The following is a 22,949-nucleotide window of genomic DNA, read 5'->3' on the forward strand; positions in this document are numbered from 1 at the left end:
GCATTTGACCAGGTTAACCCTTTCTTACAACCCAAACGCAAATGACCGAGGAAACTTAGCAAGTGACTGGGGAGCGCTGAATCGCAGATAACCTGAGGGAAGTGATAAGACAATAAGGTAGGAAAGCCTGATGAGCTCCCATTGCGTTATATTACATTGCAGCTCTCTGGGTTTTCAAAAGAAACGCGGTCAAATGAATTTCTCTTTGGCTTCCATCGAGAGGAGCTTTGAGCAAGGAGCTATCTTATTCTTGTTTACTGCAAGTCACCCACATACTGGCCTGATCTCTTCTCCCTCTCCCACCTACCTACATTCACACCTCTGTGCTCTCACTCACTTTTGGAATATCAAAAGAATAGGAGGCCGGGACGCAATGGTAGTTCAGTGGCAGAATTCTCGCCTGCCATGTGGGAGACCCGGGTTTGATTCCCGGTCCGTGCACTCCCCCCCCCTCCCCCCCAAAAAAACCACCAAGCAAAACAGACAAATAAAAAACAACCAAACAAAAACTTAACAAATGGTGCTGCAGTAACAGGACATCCACATGGAAAAAGAATGTGACCCCACCATACAGCATACCAAATAAAGAAAGAAAGAAAGAAAAGAATAGGAGTCAATAAACTAAAATCAGCCTTCTGAAAACTGACCAATCCGCCATACAGTCAAATCCAGTGACGACCTCCTCCAACTACCAGGTGCCCTTTCCCTGTGACAGCCACGGTCAGCGAGTGTCCTCCACTGAATCTTCCTCTGTTCAAATGCGAAAGGTCTCAGCTTCTAACTGTGGAGTCTGCGTTTCACTGCCCTGAGGCAGGTCGCTTGGGTTTTAGGGGCAGCAGGCCTGGGTTTGAAACCTGCCTCTACCACCTGCTACCTGTGAAACCTTGTGTAATTTTCTTAACCCCTCTCTGTTTCCTCTTTTAAAAAAAAGAGGGGGGGGGGATGGGGAGGAAATGATAATAATAATAATAGTGCCCACTCAGAGGTTTTCCAGGCATATTAGTAAGTTAATTGATGAAAAGTGCATGAAGCAGTATTTGGCACATAGTAAGCACTCAAGCAAATATTTGCTATTGTTATTCTCATCTAGATAGAGGTGAGATTTCTTGCTATATCAGCAAGTAGATACTATTCTTACTGTATGCCAGAACGTTCAGCCACTTATTTCTGCAACTCAGCTTTTAAAAGACAATCAAATTTTGAAATCACTCCGTCAGGAGTTTATTCTGATTTGATATAGATAATTGTTCAAAAACATGGCCCTTGGAAAGCTTCCACTTTAAGAAAAATATGGTACAACTAAGATTTGAGGCCAGTATATCATTAACCAGAATTCCCCTGAGAATTATGTCCCTAGATGGCTATCTGGGCTATTGTAAATTCCTCACTATTTTATTTGATGGACTTCTTTAAAGTTCTCTCAGAGAGAGAGGTTGGGGATCAACTTTGGAACTGGAGAATTTTGTTCAGTAGTCAAATATTTTTATGAAGTCAACGAGACAGAACAGTGCTAATTCCTATACTTCTAACAAAGGGGTTTATCCTGTTGAGGATTGGGCTTGAGATGATTCATATCCTGTGGGTGAAAAATATAATTCAGAAACCCAGTGCTGTCAACTCCTACCTTTCACACTAAGTTTAAGTGGTGTTTCTAAGGCACAGTAATAATCATCTGGGTGTACCTCGCTTCAGACTGAGGGGGTGGTCAACTGTACTTGCTGTGAGTTGAGTCATACCTGTATGTACTCTCAGGTCAAAGAGAATTTAAAGGAGTCCTCAGTTAAACCTTCTGGAATTTAAAGAAGCAACACAGTACTTGTAGCACAGGTTGCTGGTCACTTCCAGTTTGACTACCAAGTGAATTAACATCCTCCAGGCAGAAACACAAGTTGGTTAAATCTGGACAACCCTCTTTGATGTGCTTTGTTTTAAATCTGAGTCTGGCACCCCGGGCTGTCATGACAACTTGTCAACACTCAGCACCAGGTGGTAATGTGCCACCTCCGATGGGACACACTTCTCCAGTTGGCCAGAGGAGAACACACCCTGATGACTCATGTTATTTCACCAGTCTGACCCTCCAGAGTTTGCAGCCCCTGTTCTATAGGCCATGTACAGACTTTCAGACATTGGATTTACCCAAAGTAGTGTTCTCCATTATAAGAAAACTATGGTTCCCTTATTTTCCTTGTTCCATGACCTTTCAAGTGTTACCCTTATGAAAAGAGGATGCTGTGCTTTGTGGGTGAATCGTCATGTTATTTTCCACCTTCTCAGTGGCCAGTCCTGGGTCATGCCTCTTTCCTGTGCAAACAGAGGACATCAGTTTGGCAGGCTGCTCCTACGTGGAGTACTTTTCCAGAAACACCCTGTACTCACACTGCATACAGTCACACTTGTGCCCTCACCCATTCACACACACATTCGTGCATTCACATTTATGCCCTCACACACACGCATTCATGCATTCACATTTATACACTCACACTCACTTGTACACTCTTGCATGCATACACACTCTCACGGACTTACACTCATACTCATGCGTATACTCACATAGCCAATCTTTTGCATGGTAGCAAGTGCGATGCCAGTAGCAAGTGGAGACGCCATTATTTCAGAGCTGATATTAGACCTACATTTGCAACTTGCAGTTGGTCAGGCTTGGTTGATGGCAGTTCTTTCCAAAAGGAGTGTCAGGCCAGAGGGAAATAGTCAAGAGCAAGAGATGGTCTCGGAGAGGAAGGTGGGAAGCTGCCAAAGTTAAGCTTTATTCTGTTGTCCTATTGCTGTATAGTACTCAGGGCAGCAGGCCAGGGTCTGTCCTGTGTACTGGGAAATTGCATTTGTTGTCAGGAAATCGAATCCCTCTGAGGAAAGGGTGGAGCTCTAATTGGCATTGCTGGGGGTCCAGGGATCCTGGATGTGAAAGAACTCAATTGAGCATAAAACCCCAATTCAAACTGGCTTATGAAACCGAGAAATCCAAAGGATCCTAACGTCAGGTGAAGTTTGATCAAGAGGCTGACACTGGATTGTGAAAACCTTTCATCCAGAGTATGGACAGATGATAAAAAAAAAAAAAAGATTAAAAAATAAATAAATAACAGGGTGAGATAAAGGGTCAAAACTGGGTAGATTGAAATTCTGTGGGTCACCGAGAGGGAGGTGTAAGGGGTATGGGATGTGTGAGTGCTTTTTTTCTTCTTTTTCTGGAGTGACGCAAATGTTCTAAAAATGTTCATGTTGAAGAATACACAACTATGTGATGATATTGTGGGCCACTGATTGTATCATATGGTCAGACTGAATGTGTGTGGATATTTCTTAATAAACTTTTTTTTTTTAAGGGACTAATACTGTTCTCTGAATTAACTCTGCTCTCCCCACATGTGGGCTTTGCTATCAGATTTTCTTTCTTTATAGTAGCAAGAATGGCTGTAGGATTCTTAGTCCTCATTAAAATCTGTACTTTATATACCCAGAGAAGAGAGAGCCCTTTATCCCGCAATTCCAAGCATGTGTGCTGAGATTCTAATGGACTGGCTTATGTCAAATATCCCTCGAGTGCTAATTGGTTGATGCCAAATCAGGTTTCTCTCCTAAAGTGGGGGATGGGCTCAGCACATGGGTTGTGTTGGCGAGGGATGGATAATGTATAAAAATCAAGATTTTCTCCCCAAGAAGAGGGATGGATGCTGCTGGCCACTATGCCAACCTGGCCAACTCCTTGACTGCCTAAAGAGGACCAGGCAACAGCTCATAATGTCCCTCAGGCCTTATTAGGGCAGATGGATGGCACTCTAATGCCCTGTTCCTGAGTCATTATAACCCCTTGGTGGGAGACACCTAGGAGAAATGGAGCTGGATCTAAGAACCTTCCTGGTTGCATTGGTTTCCTTTTTTATTCACTCCTGTTTGAAGTTTCTCCACAGCCCATTAGTTTTGCCTCTCCACCATAAGGAGAGAGGTTCAGGCATCTAGCTCCAAGGTAATGATTAATCTGAAATTTGCTAGTTACCAATTCCTTCTTCCTTTTGTGGTTGGTCTCTGCTTCACCAGGCAGAAGCCGGTTTCCTGCTGAGACAGTGTGAGTGGTAGGATGATAATGCCAAGCACATAGTTTTTCTGCAAACCCACTGTGTGCCAGGAACTGGCTGTCCCCTTAGACGCCCTGCATATATCCTCATTAACAGCCTTAGGAAGCAGATGTCTTCCTCTTCATTTTTACAGATGACTATCCTGAGCCTTAGAGGGGTTAAATAATTCCTTCAGGGTAACAGGACTAGTAAGGACGGAACTGAGAGAATAAAATCTGGCTTCAAGCCTGAGATCCTTACCTGCTTCTCTCTCTTTGCTTAACTTGGAGGCGAGCGTTCCAGTCTTCTGCCCCTCCCTGCCTGAAATCCTCCCCACCCACAGCCATCCCTGCTCGAAGAGTGACTCCGACCCTCTGCCAGATTCCATGCAGCTCTCTGCAAGGGCTGGTGGCCTCAATCTCAGGATAGCTGCCCTCGTTTACTGCCCCACCCAGACCTACCCTGTCCAGCCAGTGTAGCAAGCCCTGACTCTTTTCTGTTTTCATTTCCCTGTTTTACAGCACATTAAAAATTCGCATGTCCCATGTCTCCTTCCATCACAGCCCTGCTCTCAATGAACAAACATATTCCCCAAGGGCTGCTGGGTCTGGGTCGTTGCAGTAAGTGTTCCACAGCCACCTTTCAGCAAAGGGCCTTATGTAAAGGGTAGTAATTTCAGACTACCAAGATGATGCCTTTTGGGGCATTTGACTATAGAACCACACGGTAGGCAGCAGTCTATTGCTCACAGTTGGAGAAATCCATGAGAACATTATTGACTCTTAATTAAATAAATGTTTCAGGTCCCAGAAGTGCAGGGTTATCCATCACTTCAAAGGGAACTTATTCAGGTTTGCTACTGACTTTCTTTCCAGACACAAACTTCTTCCTGATCTCACCTTCCCATGTCATCTATGCCTTATTTCCTGCCCACATCTCTCATGTCTAGACCAGGTGTCAGCAGGACACAGCCTACTTATGTAAATAATGCTTTATTGGCATGCAGTCAAGTCCATTGTCTCTGGATGCTTTTGTGCTACCACAGCTGGACCAGACAGCTAAGACCAGACAGCCTGGAAAGCCTAAAATATTTACTATCTGACCCTTTAGAGAAAAAGTATACTGATCCCTGATCTAGATCAGTAAGCTATACATACTTTTCTGTTCCCACTCCAAATTCCTCTTTTCCCCACACCGCCAGGAATAGAAACCTCACAAACCTGGGCTCCTACAAGGAAAAAAACCTCAAATGCCTGATGTTTGGAAAGGGAGAACGCAATCCCACCCTCAGTCTAATATCAGAGAAAGCTGGTGGGTGACAGTTGTGCAGCCAGTCCTGATTCTGGGACCATAGCAGACCTTGCTAATCAGTCATGGCACTTTTCCTCACAAAAGCCTCCTTAGAGCAATGTCCCATGCAGCTACTGCTCATCAGTGGAACTGGTATTCAAATGGACGACGGCTTTCCATCCCTGGCCTAGTAGCCCCCATCAGATCAGAGCATCACATAAAGCAAAAATCATGGGTTTAATAAGAAAACCCTTGGACATACTTTGGGGGGTGCTTTGTTAGAGACAGATACAGCATCTTGTGATAAGTCCACAGCTGGAACAGCTCGCTGTCCCTTGGACTAAGCATCACATGAAGCAGTTAGCTTGCTGTAAGGGAGCAGGTGTAGAAAATGCTTTCCTCTAAGGAGCAGACTTATTGCACTGTCCGATGCTCACACCGTGAGAGACACCCAGGAACCGAGGGCCGCTGAGAATATTCGAGAGCCCATCTCATGCCCACCTTCATTGAGTGCATTCATGGGTGCAGGAGCTGGCCCTGCTGATGTTGTTGTTCTCTTCTCTCCCACAACTAAACCTCTCTGTCTTATAGCCAAGTGTCTGCTGTTGAATTCGTCCAGGATAAGAGCACAGATATGGTATTGTCAGGGGTTGGAATGGAAGCATCGAGATCAGCATCACCTTTTTCAAACCAGGCCATGCTCGCCTTTATGTTCTTACTCGGGTTTATTCAAATGTCTTGAATCCCCCCAAAGATGATTTTTTTCCAAATACCTTCCTGGCTCCTTAACCATCAGAATATGTATGGGTGGGCGAAGTTGGGAAGAATCGATCTCTTCCTGGTCCAAATACTTGCTCAAAGACCTGATGTTAATAGTGATAGGTAAGAAGTGGCTAAAGATAGACCTGACAGCTGTGGGGACCTGGCCGGGGGGGGGGGGGGGGGGCCACCTGTGCTGCTCCTGAACTGACTGAACCTGCTCCTGAGGGGGAGGTGCGAGGGAAGTTGCAAATGAGGAGGCGGCATCACTTAGCACTTTCTGGCTCCTTTTTCCTCCAGAAGTTGGAGAAGAGGACAGGAAGGATAGTGAATATTCTGCAAAGGAAGCATGTGGCACAGCTATTTAGAGGGTCAGTTGGTGGGAGAGAGAAATGCTCCTTTTGTGCTGGCTAGAGGGGATCTGAGTGTGCGGAGATGACACCTGGTGCCTTGGAGGACCCACAGGCACCGGGAAACTGGGTGAGCCTTGCAGAGTCGGCATCTTGACAGTGCAGTTGTATGCACTGCTGGGCAGCGGCGGCTGGAATCCAGTGCCAGAACCCCCAAGAGCCATTGTTCACACAGAGCTTTAGAGCTGAGCCAGTGAGTGTGTGAGCCTGCCTCTGGTCACTTAAAAGCATTAAGCAACCTTGGCGAAAGCCTTGTGTAGTTGGCACTTGTGTGTTTTGTGTCAGATCTGTGGAAAGTGAATAAGAAATGCCCTCTCAGATGGCAAGAGTGAGGGCCTTTTTAAATAATGTTTTAAGTGTTTAGATCTGGGAGTGTCCCAATAAATTTAACATTGTGGTTTTATTTACATTCTTTGGGTAAAAAAAAACAACAACCGTGCATCCCTCTGGTGTAAAACTAAGATGCCGCATAGCCAAATCCTTGAAAATCCAAAAGAATATTATGTGAAGTCAATTAATATAAAGCCTGTTACCGTTAATACAGTGCATTACTGGAGGTGCTGTTCCACTCAGGGGGACCAAGTGAGAGTCCACCTCAAGTTGGAAGGGCAGCCAAGGAACTAGGAGGTACTTTCTGCAGACCAGAAAGCAGGTCACCAAGATTAGCCAGAAACAAAAGGACAAATACTGTATGGTCTCACTGATATGAACTAACAGTAATGAATCAACTTAGATAATTTAAGTTAAGAGCACAGGTCATCAGGAGATAGAAATAGGGTAGATATTTGGTAACTGGAGCTGAAGGGATACAGATAGTGCAATGGGACTGATTGTAAAAATTCAGAAACAAATAGTACAATACTGCCTGATTCTAGCACAATAATGTTAGAACACTGAATGAAGCTGAATGTGAGAATGACAGAGGGAGGAGGCCTGAGGCCACGAATGAAATCAGAAGGAAAGATAGACAATGAAGACTGAGATGGTATACTCTGGGAATGCCTACAGTGTATAATGATAGTGACTAAATACACAAATTTGAAAATGTTTTGCATGAGGAAGAACAAAAGAATGTAAATACTGCAGGGTGTTGAAAATAGATGGTAATTCATATTTTAAGACTTTAACTTATATGTGAGACTAAAGCAAAAAATATTTATTTGGTACAAAATTTATATTTTGACTAGTGCATTTCCTAGTATAACTTATGTGGACAGCTTAATTGAACACCATAAGTACATAGAACCTTGAGTAGGGCATGAGATTTTGTTGGTTTGTCCAGAGTGAGGCCTGGATAAATTCCAGAAGGATTTGAACAGTGAATAAAAAAGTATTCCCTTGGGGGAGTGGTGGAAAAGGGGGAAATTCAACTTCTCCAAGTGGAGAATTCTTGATATTCTCACAAGCAGTGGGGACAACCAAAGCAATAGGCTAAGCCCCCAATCTTATGGTTTGTTCAAATGAAACTTAACCCTTAAGGATAGGCTAAGTTTACTTAAAATTAGGCCTAAGAGTCACCCCCAAGAGAACCTCTTTTGTTGCTCAAGTGTGGCGTCTCTCTCTCAGCCAACACAACAAGCAAACTCACTGCCCTCCCCCTCTCTACGTGGGACATGACTCCCAGGGTTGTGGACCTTCCTGGCAACATGGGACAGAAATTCTAGAGTGAGCTGTAACTCAGCATCAAGGGATTGAGAAAACCTTCTGAACTGAAAGGGGGAAGAGAGAAATGAGGCAAAATAAAGTGTCAATGGCTGAGAGATTCCAAACAGAGTCGAAAGGTTATCCTGGAGGTTATTCTTACGCATTAAATAGGTATCACCTTTTTAGTTAAGGCGTAACAGAGAGGCTGGAGGGCACTGCCTGAAAATGTAGAGCTGTGTTCCAGTAGCCATGTTTCTTGAAGATGATTGTATAATGATACAACTTTCATAATGTGACTGTGTGATTGTGAAAACCTATGTCTGATGCTTCTTTTATCTGCCTATGGACAGATGAGTAAAACATATGGATTAAAACTAAATAGATTATAGAGGGAACAAATGTTAAAGTAAATTTAGTAGATTGAAATGCTAGTGATCTATGAAAGGAAGGGGTAAGGGGTATGGTATGTATGAATTTTTTTTTCTGTTTTCTTTTTCTGAATGGAGGCAAACATTCTAAGAAATGATCATGATGGTGAATATACAACTATGTGATGAAAAATAAAAAGAATGTTCGTGTTTGTTTGTTGTTTTGGTTTGATAATACAAAATAAATTATTGAAAGAAAAAAGAAAAGAAAGAAAGCAGGTCACCATGGTGTATTTTATTTCTGGCATGAATGAGGAAAGGAATGAGACATGGCTCAGGAAGAGCCAGATAGAGTGTTGTGTTCCAGGGCAGTAACGCTGCGACTCTGCAATGGCTCCAACCTCAACTTGGGTATCGGTTTGCCTCCAAGGTAAAAGACCTTGAGAACCTCTGCTGTTTCTGCTGCCCACCATCTCCTCTGCTAACAGGAACTCCCTTCACTGGGGGAAATGCTCTTTCTGCACCAACGTCCAAGCTGTCCTGCAGGGGCCTCCAGTCATGGCAGCCAACCCTCCTGGACTCTGGGGTGGCCTAGGCTTTTGGCTGAGGCAGTCAACGCATAACCTCCACCTCCACATGTCCTCCGCCCAGCCGCAGTGCCTGCGATCATCAGTTGGCGTCCTTCCCCATGAGTGAGCAAGGAAGGGCTCTTTCCCCTCTGGTTGGGACACTTTAAGGGTAGTCACCTGCATGTGACTTGGCCTCAGTATAATACCCTGTGGGGACACCAGACCCAGAGAATGAATGAACTATGCAGAAGAAATTGCAGCAAGAGTGAGGAAAAAGGAAAAGTTCTTGACATCTGCATGGCCCTGGTTTGGTGTTTGAAGCCAGTAAATCCCTTGTTTTGCTGGAATTGGTTTGAATTATGTTTCTGCCTCCAAGCAAAGAGCATTGACAAATGAAGACCTTGTGGCCTCTGGGTAGCTGGCACCCCACTGTTTTCTCTTAGGCCACTGGCCCAAGTTTCTAACCCCTTTCATTCCTCCCTGCGCTCGGCAAGCTTACACTGAGTGCCTGCTCTGTGCCAGCACTGAGGATACAGTTGTGAGAAGACAGACTGGGCCCCTTCCCTCTTGGTAGACACACAGTGAGTAAAACATGACACCTTACAGCCTCTTTCAGGTCCTGTGGAGTTTTTTGTTCTGAATCACCTGATTCACCATTCTCCGTGACTAGTCCTCCTTTATTGGACACAAGAACTTGACTTTTTGTTTTCCTTGACCTACTTTGTGCGCAACTTCACTCAATACCAAGCACTAAGCTTAATGCTGTACCCTGTCTGTTGGCCTCTGGATGCCCCAAAGTTTGCCTCTGTCCAGAATCAAATTCATCACTTCTCTAAGGCTCAGCTTTGCTCTCCATAAAATAGAAATAATAAAAATACATATTTCATAGATTGTAATGAGAATTGAATGCTAAATGCTGCTTCATAACAAATCAATATATAGTATTATATTATTATCTGATATTTCTAATCTAATAAGCAGGTTTCAAATGTAGAATTACATTTTTTCATTTGTAATATTAAAGAAAATAATGTTGTGAAAACAATCCTATGGATTAAAAAACCTAAAGCTTTTTAAATTTTAATTCTTCAGAGTTCTATTATTAGATAGAAATCTCGTGGGAAAAACTACATTTGGACTGGATTACCTACTTGAACTTTCCTGTAATAGATTCCCAGAAGAGAATATTCTTTAGGGATAGTCTTGTTCCTGATTCTGGGTAGAATAAAAGTGTGCAAAGAGCGACCTGTATATGTGTATGTGTGTATGTGTGTGTGTGTGTATGTGTGAGAGAGAGAGAGAGAGAAAGAGAGAGAGAGAGAGAGAGAGGATGCTGTACCATGTACCACAAATAGAGTCCATTTCAACTTTTAAGGCCTAACCATGGCCTTAAGCCTCTTTTATTTTCAAGCCGATTGCCTTAGATGTTTTATACTTCAAAACCTGTCCAGCCTGTTTTGTCTCTCTGTGAAGGATCCTGCGAGTGTGTTTGAGCAGCCCTGGGCATTTCATAGTCTCTGGAGTAAGCATGAATGGCAGGCATGAGGCCTGCTTCCCCGTGTGTCTGATGTATGGAGAAGGTTTCCGTCTTCCCTTGTCGCAATCTCCCTATTTCTGAACCCTCTCATGTTGCTAGCAATGGTCCTCTGTCACAGCATACCTTACACAGCATCCCCTGTCCTTGCGTTTACCATAAATGAATTCCTTGGCAAATGCAAGTAACTTGCCCAGCTGGGCCAGTTATAAAATGGGGATGGCGATAATGATTCGGAGTCACTGAGAATATTAGGATGGGCTGGTGGGCATGAAACCACCTAGGCAATGCCTGACACGGCGCTGCCTTTCTCAGGAATATTAGGAAGGAATACATCTTCCTGTTCTGGGGACTATGTTGGTGCCTCTTGGAGGCCCCTGAATCCATACTACGTTTCAAAGTGCCTCGGTGATCTGAGCAGCTCCTACAAATGAAGTGGTGGGGATCAAACTGCGACTGTGTTTTATCACAGTAGATACACACAAGTTATCATCATGATTACCTACTCATCCCTGATGTCCTCCTGGATGTTCTACAGACACAGAAGCTGCCCTGCACTCTGTATTGGAGTGATTAATACCGTAATCCAGGCATTCCAGGGCAGTGCCTCCTTTAAACAAAGGAGTCATTTTCCCTCTTGGGTCTTTTTCAACCCCTCGTTAGCCAGTCATTTCCATGTTCACATTTCAGTCGTTCCTTATCCCTTCGGACTGCTGTTTGCCGTGCACTATTTTACTACCACAGTGTCAATTGTAGTACTATTGCCTGAAACCAACAATCCTCACTTTCTCCCATGGCCTAGTGTCTTAGATCTGGGTGGCCTATTTAGATGTTAGATGTCCAGCAGGGCTGGACTGTTGAAATGGACTGGGAAATGCACTTTACACATCTTACGTTTGATAATTAGTTCACTTCACTCCTACAAACATTGATTAGGCCCCTACTATATGTGGGTATTGTGTTAGGCTCTGAGGACCCAAAGTAAATAAAACATAAATCTTGATGAAGCTTCCAGTCTAATATAAAATATATTGTTAAGGATTGCCTAGAGGGACAGCCCACACATAAACTGACTTAATCTCAGGAAATATATTATGTCATAGAAATGGACATCCTAAGGTAGGACAGTTCACCCACAATACATGGTTTCCAGTAGATCGCATCAATCATTGTCTCGTTAAATCAACTCTCTGAATTGGTTTCATCCCCAAACTGAATCTAGTAGTTCAAGGCAAGGTTTCACAGAAGCTGTTGCAGTTGCATTGCCCCTCCTGTAGATCTTCATGGCCAAGACTGGGCCCCATGAACTTTCCTACACCCACCACTGGGCAAGGACAATAGGGTTGCCAGAACTGACTTGGGCTGGTCATTTTGGGTGGAATGGATATTGCGTAATCATCCCATGAGGACAACAGATGGGCAGGCATGAGAAGGAAAAATTCACTACAGCGTGGTATGTGCTGTGATAGAAGGCTCTAATGCAGTTCCAGAATTGTCTTTGCTTAGGCTGCCACATTTAATGATTATTGATGAAAAACCCTATTTTTACTAAACTGAAAAGCTTTTCTGAAATCTTTACAGATTACAATGGTTGTATTCCTTCCCCATTATCTGCCTCTGTGCTTCTCACACTGGGGTTCCTGCACTCTCCTCATCAGAGTGTATTGGAAGGTGTTCCAAGAGATTATACAGAAAATTATGCAGAAAACTGCACAGAAAAATAATATGCATGGTGCATCTTCCTAGAGCATCAGTTTTATTTATTGTATTTTTAGGAAGAAATCAAAGAGATAGGTCATGGAGAAGAATACAAAATCCACATTAACTTTTAGGATAAAAAAAAGTTGAAGAAATTTCTGATATCTAAAATTGGGTTGGGACATATCCTGGGGCCTGATGGTGCACATTCACTCCCCTTTTCCATGTAGTTTACTTGGATGGAATAATTTAAGAGGCTCTGTCTCCATATATTTCATTGATGTGGGAGGAAATTAAATTAATCTGGATAGTCTGCTCTCCACACAGCCATATTTCAATGATTGTGAGCTTTTAAAAATTCTTCTCCAGCTTGAACATAATCTGATGTTTACAGGAGTTGTGCTTTATCATGTAAATATAATGCTTGTGTATTTATATATTTCAATGCTGCATATTTTAAATTCTTTATTTTAATTATTTATCATCTTTGAGCAATATAGTAGTTCCTATGGAAAATGGCATTCAAAATGGAAGCAAAGTATGCCAGTAAATGTTCACATTTTCTGGGCTCTTGTAGTTAATCAGTTAACAGACTTAAGATTCTATTTTAGAAGTAGAAACAGGGAACAAATCCGCAAGGCAAATGAGTTCATGTCTTATCCTGCTCCTAGCATAACCTGCAGTAATAAAACCCGAACAAGTTTCTGAACATCCCAAAGCACTCTTGAAAGAGGCTTTAGAGAACTAAGCCACTTAGATTAATCCTTGCTCCTACTGTCAAGAGCTATTTGAATCAGGTCAAGTTAAGATTAAGGTGGCTCACATCCAAAGACCTTGCCTGCCATATTCTTTCGTAGCAGGTAGTGTACCAACTCTATCCTTAAGCCATCTCACCATCCTGTAGGTCTCAACCCTTTTATCCCAGTGTTTTGGGTTGTGGTGGTTGTTTTTGTTTGTTTGTTTGTGTTTTTGTTTTTCATCCAGTGATTGGCTCTAGCCCAAAACCATTCTCAGGTTTCTCCAGCCTTCCCCCATGGAGGTGATTCCAGATCTGAGGAGTAGGTTTCAAGCTTTGTTATTCTTGGCTCTTAATCATTCCAAAATTCTTTCTTAAATTGCACCTTTAGAGAAAGGGTAGGGGGAGGAGAGGCTTTCATTTTATAAGGCCGCCAATAACTGACATTTCCATCTACTCAATTAACAGATATTTACTGACAACCTCCTATGAGCCAGGCATTGGTCTAAGCCAATGGCCAAGATACAGTGGTCTGTAATTGTGCTGTGACAGTGGTGACAAGACAGGCATGATCCCTCCACTCATGGAGCTTATGGTCTAGTGGGGAAGTCAGGCATTAACCAGGGAATGCATTGGATGCCATGAGAGGGGAGGTGAAGCTGCTGTGATGGGGAGATCACATGCTTCGGGGGGGTCAACACTGAAGCAAAGGTGAGAGATAAATGGGAGCTCACTGGATGAACTCTCAGGGGTGGGAAAGCGTGTTTTTGGATGGAAGGAATAGCAGATATGAAGAGCCAGAGACAGAAGGTTGGAACTCAAAAGAACACCAGTATGGCTTTCTGTAATGAGGCAAAACATAAAACGGAAATGTAGACAAGAGGCGTAAATGGTTATTCAGAATTACAGCGCAATCCTGGTAATCACATCTCATAATTTAACGTATTTAATGATTTCAGTACCTTTTTCCATTCACAAGTAGAAACATTAGCCCAGGTTGAATGAACATAAAGATGTTCAAGTGCAAATTAAGTGAGTGCCCTGGGAATTTTTGAGCAGATCCCCTTGTTTTGAAGGACACTAGAGTGAGTGAAGTGGAAGTGCCAGGCCTCACGTGGGGTACTCATTCTCAGGTTTCTCAGTAGGTCAAAATCCTCAAACTCTGCCCAGTGCAAGTTGGGCTACAAGCATGCCACTGTGTTCTTCTAAACTTTGGGGAGTGGGATGAATGAATTAGCAAGTATTGACCCACTTGGCAATAGACACAACCAATTTCGTTTGTTACTTAAACCACTTATGTGAATTGGGGACTGCTCAAGTAAGAACAATCATATTTTTTCTTCCCTTTAAATCCAACTTTACTGTGTTGCCTGAATGGCTTCTCTAGAAATACTTGAATTCTGATTATATAGCATCACCCTTTCCTGCTATTTTTTCCTTTTAAAATAACTTTTTCATATATAATACGATGCACATGTTTGGGTAACATAGGCTGTATCTGGAGGATATACAAGAGATTAGGAACAGTGATGGCTTTTGGAAAGAGGGAAAAAGCAGGGCTGCCACTAGCTTACATAGCACTTTTGTGTAATTAACAAGAAAAGGATTCGTTTCTCAGAGGCATGGTTTATGGCTGAGCCTGGCTAGATTACAAGCCCTACTCACTGCTGCAGCCAGGTGCTCTTGTGCAGTGAACAACCTGAACAATCTTACACAGCGGCCCTGGAAAGATGGAGCTGGGAGACAAAAATGGGAGGGAGGCTTACATTTCATTTACTGGATAGCCTTTTGAATGATTACATGTGTACTTAAAAATTAGGAATTAAAAAGTAATGTATGCTGGGTGCCCGGTGGTTCAGTGGTAGAATGCTTGCCTTTCAAGTAGGAGATCTGGGTCCAATTCCTGGACCATGTTCCCTCCCCCCCCCAAAAAAAGTAATATATGCTTATGTAAAAAAGCCAAAAAAGAAAATTTAAAAATTATCCAGTGAGTCCAATTTAAAAATCACTGCTATTACAACATAGCATATTTCCTGTAGCTGTCTTTTTTTAATAAGCATGCACTTAGTTAGACAATTGAGTTCAAGTGCATTTACTTTTACTTTATTTTACATAATAAGCATTTTTTTTTCTAAATCAAGAATGATTTGAACACCTTTTTCTGAAGATATAACTGCTACATGCTCATTGTGGAATATTTAACCAATGTGTTTAACATATGTTCTATGTGTTTTTTTAGCTTTTTTTTGGTAATAACTTTTTAAAATTCAAAACAGATTTATTGTGGTATCATATATATAACATAAAAGTAGTCATTTAACCATGTTTCAGTGTACAATTCTGTGGCATTAATTATTTTTACAATTTTGAGCTACCGCAACCACCTTCCATTACTCAAACTTTTCTATCACCCCAACAAAAACTCTGTACCCATTAAGCAACACCTTCCATTTTCCTTCTCCCGAGCCCCTGATAACTTCTAATTATTTTCTGTCCTATGAATTTTCTTATATTAGATTGTTCGTATAAATGGAATCATACAGTATTTGTCCTTTTGTGTTTTTCACTTAATGTTTTCAGGGTTCGTCCATTTGGTAGCAAGTATCAGAACTCCATTCCTTTTCAAGGCTGAATTGTAGTATTCTTTTGTGTGCATATATCACATTTTGATTATCCACTTATCTATTGATGGACGCAGGTTGTTTCTACCTTCTGTGTTATTGTGAATAACACTGTTATGAACTTGATAACAGCTTTATTGAGATATAATTTATGTATCATAAAGTTCACCCATTTAAAGTTTACAGTTCAATGGCTTTCAGCCTATACAAAGCTATACAAACCATCACCATAATGGAACTTTAGAACGTTTTCATCATCCTAAAAGGAGAAATCCGTACCCATTAGCAGTCACTCCCTATTTTGCCTTTCTCTTCCCCAGCCTCCCTCAGCCCTAAACAACCACTATCCTACTTTTGTCCCTTTAGATTTGCCTATTTGTGACATTTTGCATAAATAGAATCATACAATATGTGGATTTCATACAGTATGATTGGCTTCTTTCATTTAGCATAATGTTTTTGAGATTCATTCATATCGCAGCATGTATCAGTACCTGATTGTTATTTTTAGTTATTTTTCATTGAGATATAATTCACATACCCTAAAATTCACCCTTTTTTTTCTTTCCCCTTACCCCTTGCTTTCATTAGCATTTAAAACTAAATTTATTTTAACATTTGTTCCTCCTATTATTTATTTTTATTCCATATGTTCTACTTGTCTGTTGACAAGGAAGATAAAAGGAGCATCAGACACAAGGTTTTCACAATCACACAGGCACATTGTGAAAGCTATATCATTATTCAATCATCCTCAAGAAACATGGCTACTGGAACACAGCTCTACATTTTCAGGCAGCTCCCTCCAGCCTCTCCATTACATCTTGAATAACCAGGTGATATCTACTCAATGTGTAAGAATAACCTCCAGGATAACCTCTCGACTCTGTTTGGAATTTCAGCCATTGCCACTTTGTCTCATTTCACTCTTCCCCCTTTTGGTTGAGAAGGTTTTCTCAATCCCTTGATGCTGAATCTCAGCTCATTCTAGGGTTTTTCTCAATCCCTTGATGCTGAGTCTCAGCTCATTCTAGAATTTCTGTCCCACATTGCCAGGAAGGTCCACACCCCTGGGAGTCATGTCCCACGAAGATAGGGGGAGGGTGGTGAGATTGCTTGTTGTGTTGGCTGGAGAGAGAGGCCACATCTGAGCAACAAAAGAGGCTCTCTTGGCGTGACTCTTGGGCCTAAATTTTAAGTAGACTTGACCTATCCTTTGTGGGGTTAAGTTTCATATGAACAAACCCCAAGACTGGGGGCTCAGCCTATAACTTTGGTTGTCCCCACTGCTTGTGAGAATATCAAGAATTCAACTTGGGGAAGTTGAATTTCTCCCTGTTCTTACCATTTCCCGAAGGGGGCTTTGCAAATACTTTTCCACTCATTGATCGAATCACTCTGGGATTCATCGGGGCATCACTCTGGACAAACCAACAAAATCTCATGTCCTACGTGAGATTCCAAGTACTTATGGTGTCCAGTCAAACTATCTACATAAGTTATATTAGGAAATGCACTATTCAAAATATAAATTTTGTACCAAATAAACATTTTTTGCTTTAGTCTCACACATAAGGTGACATTTTAAAATATTAATTGCGATCTATTTTCAGCACCCTGCAGTAATGACATTCCTTTGTTCTTCCTCATGCAAAAACATTTTTAAAATTTGTACATTTAGTCACTATTATTATACACTCTAGGCATTCCTAGATTATACCGTCTCAATCTTTAACATCTATCTTTTTTCTTCTGATTTCTTTTATGCCCCCAGCCCTCCTCCCTCTATCATTCTCAGATGCCGCTTCATTCAGTGTTTTAATATAATTGTATTACAGTTAGGTAGTATTGTGCTGTCCATTTCTGAGTTTTTATATTCAGTCCTGTTGAACAATCTGTATCCCTTCAGCTCCAATTACCCAATATCTTACCCTATTTCTATCTCCTGGTGGTCTCTGTTACCAACGAAATATTCCAAGTTTATTCACTAATGTCAGTTCATATCAGTGAGACCATGCAGTATTTGTACCTTTGTTTTTGGCTAATCTCACTCAGCATAATGTCCTCAAGGTCCATCCATGTTGTTACATACTTCATAACTTTATTCTGTCTTAAAGCTGCATGATATTCCATCGTTTGTATATACCACAGTTTGTTTAGCCACTCATCTGTTGATGGACATTTTGGCTGTTTCCATCTCTTTGCAATTGTAAATAATGCTGCTATAAACATTGGTGTGCAAATGTCCATTTGTGTCTTTGCCCTTATGTCCTTTGAGTAGATACCTAGCAATGGTATTGCTGGGTCGTATGGCAATTCTATATTCAGCTTTTTGAGGAACTGCCAAACTGCCTTCCACAGCAGTTGTAGCATTTGACATTCCCAACAGTGGACAAGTGTGCCTCTTTCTCCACATCCTCTCCAGCACTTGTCATAATGGCCATTCTGGTGGGTGTGAGATGATATTTCATTGTGGTTTCGATTTGTATTTCTCTAATGACCAGGGAAGTTGAACATCTCTTCATGTGCCTTTTGGCCATTTTTATTTCCTCTTCTGAGAAGTGTCTGTTTAAGTGTTTTTCCCATTTTGTAATTGGATTGGCTGTCTTTTTGTTGTTGAGTTGAACAATCTCTTTATCAATTCTGGATACTAGACCTTTATCTAATATGTCGTTTCCAAATATTGTCCCCCATTTTGTAGGCTGTCTTTTTACTTTCTTGATGAAGTTCTTTGATGCGCAAAAGTGTTTAATTTTGAGGAGTTCCCATATATTTATTTATTTCTTCAGTGCTCTTGCTTTGGGTGTAAGGTCTATAAAAACGCCTCCAAGTATAAGATTTATAAGATATTTCCCTACATTTTCTTCTGACTGTTTTATGGTCTTAGACCTAATGTTTAGGTCTTTGGTCCATTTTGAGTTAACTTTTGTATACGGTGTGAGATATGGGTCCTGTTTCATTCTTTTACATGTGGATATCCAGTTCTCTAGGCACCATTTATTGAAGGGACTGTTCTGTCTCAGGTGAGTTGGCTTGACTGCCTTATCAAAGATCAATTGTCTATAGATGAGAGGGTCTATATCTGAACACTCTATTCGATTCCATTGGTCAATATATCTATCTTTATGCCAGTACCATGCCGTTTTGACCACTTAGCTTCATAATATGCCTTAAAGTCAGGCAGCGTGAGACCTCCGACTGCATTTTTTTTTTCCTCAGGATACTTTTAGCTATTCGGGGCACTCTGCCTCTCCAGATAAATTTGCTTATTGGTTTTTCTATTTCTGAAAAGTAAGTTGTTGGGATTTTGATTGGTATTGCATTGAATCTGTAAATCAATTTACGTAGAAAATTCACCCTTTTTAAGTGTATCATATTCACAAGGATGTGCAACTATCACAGCTGTCTCATTCCAGAACATTCTCACCATCCCCAAAAGACACCTGATACCATTAGCAGTCTCTCCCCCCAACCCCTGGCAACTATTAATTTATTTTCTGTCTCTATGGATATGTAGCCTTTTTTCTGGCTTCTTTCAACATTCACCTATGTTGTTGTGTATATCAGTATTTTATTCTTTTTTATGGATGAATACTATTCCATTAAGTGGATATACCACATTTTGTTTATCTGTTCATCAATTGATGGAAATATAGGTCGTTTCCTCCTTTGGGCTATTATGAATAGTGAATATCTCTGTAAAAGTTTTTGTTTGAAGCTGTTTTCATTTTTATGTTTAACTTTTTGAGGAACTGGCAAACTTTTCCACAATGACTGCACATTTTACTTTCCAACTAGCAGTGTATTAGAGTCCCAGTTTCTCCACATCCTCACCACTTGTTATTTTTTTGTTGTTGTTACAGCCATTCTAGTAGGTGTCTCTTGTGGTTTTGATTTGCATTTTTCTAATGACTAATGATGTTGATCATTTTTTCATGTGCTTATTACACATCCCTACATCCTCTTTGAAGAACATCTCTCCAAATCCTTTGCCTGATTTTTTAAAGTGGATTGTCTTTTTTTATAATTGAGTTGTAATTCTTTATATGTTCTGGATATAAATTCCTTATCAGATATAAAATTTGCAAATTCTTTCTCCCACTGTGTGGGTTATCTTTTTATTTTTTGATGATGTCCTGTGAAGCACAAAAGTTTTTTATTTTGAAAAAGTCCAGTTTATCTATTTTTTCCTTTGTTATTTGTGCTTTTGGTGTCATATCTAAGAAACCATTGCTTAATCTAAGGCATGAAGATTTACTGCTAAGTCTTCTTCTGTCAGTTTTAAAGGTTTAGCTCTTAATTTTAGGTCTTTGATCCATTTGAGTTGATTTTTGTATATGATATGAGGTAGGGGTCCTAATTCATTCTTTTGCTTGCACATATCTAGTTGTCCCAGCATCATTTGTTGTAAAACTATTCTTTCCCACTGCATTATCTTGACATCCTTGCTGAAAATCAGTTGACCATAGATGTGAGGATTTATTTCTGGATCTCAAATCTATTCCATTGATCTATATGTCTATCTTTATGCCAATACCATAATGTCTTAAGTACTGGAGATTTGTAGTAAGTTTTGAGATGTTTTCAAATGAAAGTAATGAAATACACAATATACTATGTAAGGCCATTTATTATTTATATTGAATTACAAGTTGTCTGGAAGTAGGCTGCTCTCAGATTAGCTTGGCATAGAAACAATGTCATCCAGTTCCAGAATTTTACCACCCTCTTCTCTTCTATCTTTGATGTCAACAAATATCCTCATGGTTACAAGATGGTTGCTGCAGCTCAAAACATCATGTCCTCATACTACAGTGTCACAAGCAAGAATCAAGGAGCATGTTGACAAAATTCTTCTTGTATTCTTCCATCTCTTCAAAGAGAGAAATCTTTTCCAGAAGTCTTTAGATAGCTTCTTTTTATGTTTTGTGTGTTCCCTTATACCAATCATGATTCATTTCTGGGGCATGACAAATGGCCACCCACAAAATTCGATTCTCAAAAAAAGGGGGAAACGACTGACTGACGCTGACATAACCAACACTACTTGCCAAAATATGTTAAAATGTGAAGAATAAAACCACAATTGTCCATAAGCCTACCAACCAGACTTAATAACGGAAATTTTTTAGGGTGAGAAAGTCTACCCTAAATTTCCTTAGTACCAGCTCCTACAGATGTGAAATTTCCTATTTTCTTCCTCTGTTATTGATTCAAAACCAGAGCATGCAGTGCTTTTCATTCCTCTCAAATACTTCCTAGAGCTCCCTGAACTCTTGATCTGAAAGGTACACAAGTGGTTTTTTAACTTTATAAAATAACCATAGGCCTTGAGGCTTGTACCATGCTGCTTTCTGCTGTTTTATCTTCTTGTAGACAATCCATTTTATAGTTGAGAACAGTGTGTCACTTCTGCCAACTCTAAAGTTATTTTTTAGGATAAAAGATTTTAAAAAATACTTTTATATCCTTTTTCTTGGATGCTGAACTGTGATTTTCTTTTGCTCCTGCTGCTAAGTGCCAAATATTTGAAATTCCTAGCAATAATCCTACCAAATTATTCTGTATTTTTTAGTGATGATGGGAAAATGATCTATTTTTATAACCCATTGCCCATATTTGTTTGATGGTCAGGGTACACCTGGCCTTGAGAGCTTCTTCTATGTAGCAAACTATTGATATTGGCTGATTTCTGATACATATTTTTATCATTTTACTCCTGTTATCTGCACCTCGCTGATATGGCTTATCTTTGCAGAGTCACGATTTTGCATACATCTTTTCACTTTCCTTCTAGTATTTATTGTATAGGAGTAGAGAACGATTGAGTTTAAGTAACTGCTCTCCTATCACCCATAAAATAGTGTTACTTTTCAGTGTAGATTTTTTTCTTCTCATAATGTTTTATTCTTATTTAAATGAGATAACCAAAGGGAGGGAGGACTTTTTTGTCATATTTAGTTCCTGGAGTAAAAAAAATATATGTCCTAAAGTCATCCATACCCTATAAATTTTAGCATGAAGCCAAAGCAAATTATAATTTATAAATCCAAAATAAATGTCTCTATTTGTCTCTCAATTAATGTACAAAAACTGAAAAATTAGCAGCTGTAGCATTTTAAAATACTCTTAAATGCTTCTCCCATAAATCTTCAGCAAATTACCCAGCTTCTCTGTGCCTCAGTTTCTTTATCCAGGAAATAGTGGCCGATAATATCTTTTTCCACTTGACCTTGGGAGAAAATTGTGAGACTCAGCTGACAATATATGTGATGCCTCCTTTATTTATTTAGGAAAAGAGTGCTATATAGATCAATTTATTACAATTTTATTTTTGTCATTGTTGATGTACATGTAAATTAAGTATAAATAGAAAGTGACAAATTATGGGGGTGGGAAATCAGTCACAAGATTGATACTGTTTCTTTAAAGAAGCTTCAACCCTTGCTCCCTGGTCTATATAGGCTTCTTTAGAACGATCATCCCCTTGAATGACTTCGGGAGCTCTCACATCTACATGGATGACTTCTAAAATTTAACCTGGCCAGAATCTCCAATATCTAGTCAGTGGATTAACTAGTAAAAATATGCACAATGCAAAGTCTTTTGTGTTTACTGTTGCGCCCTTTTTTGAACTTCATCATACAATAAAGAGAGTATTCCTTCTTTTTCCATAAGCAAGGAGAATTTGGCCTGATGAAATAATGGATGAGGCTTTTGTAAAAGACAGGAAGGTTTTGTTTTATTTTTCTTTTTGTCTTTTAGGAGGGGAATGATTTTGCCAAAGAATCAAAGTTGAATAGATGCATCTGTGTTGGGTATCATTTCTTTGAATTTGTGGTGTTTTAGATATTTCTGATACCAAAAAATACATACTCAAAGTCATAAAGCAGCTGCAGAATCCCGCCAGCCAACTGGTCAACCTTTAGCTAATGATGACAATACCTGGTGCTTCCACTTAAGGATTCCACTGCTCCTGTGTGCTTCTTTCCATCTCCTCCTACTTGAGGCCAAGACTAAAGAAGTTTCAGTGCTCTCTTAGCCAATGGGAATAGGGAAAGAAAGCAGAAAAGAAGAGAGAATGAAAACCCATCTAACTCTGGCTCAAGTCAGATTGAAACTGAGCTTATTTCCCACTAAGCCCTCCTGTCTCCTCCTTGGGGAGGGGTATGGAAGGGAAGAGGGACATACAGAACCCCTGAGAAAGGAGCCTATTTCCCTCCATCTCTCTCACCAATCAG

At 40.6% G+C, this 22,949-nt stretch overlaps 1 protein-coding gene and 1 pseudogene across 2 annotated transcripts in view; one reads left to right on the forward strand and one right to left on the reverse strand.

Moving 5' to 3' along the window:
* The window catches only part of FRMD4B (FERM domain containing 4B), a 362,040-nt gene that overhangs the window by 134,208 nt on the left and 204,883 nt on the right, over positions 1–22,949 (forward strand). The window lies entirely within an intron of this gene.
* LOC143657816 (small ribosomal subunit protein mS31 pseudogene) overlaps positions 1–22,949 on the reverse strand; it is a 62,218-nt pseudogene that overhangs the window by 33,877 nt on the left and 5,392 nt on the right.

This window comes from Tamandua tetradactyla, chromosome 15, assembly GCF_023851605.1.
Source record: "Tamandua tetradactyla isolate mTamTet1 chromosome 15, mTamTet1.pri, whole genome shotgun sequence".
In the NCBI taxonomy this organism is placed as follows: Eukaryota; Metazoa; Chordata; class Mammalia; order Pilosa; family Myrmecophagidae; genus Tamandua; species Tamandua tetradactyla.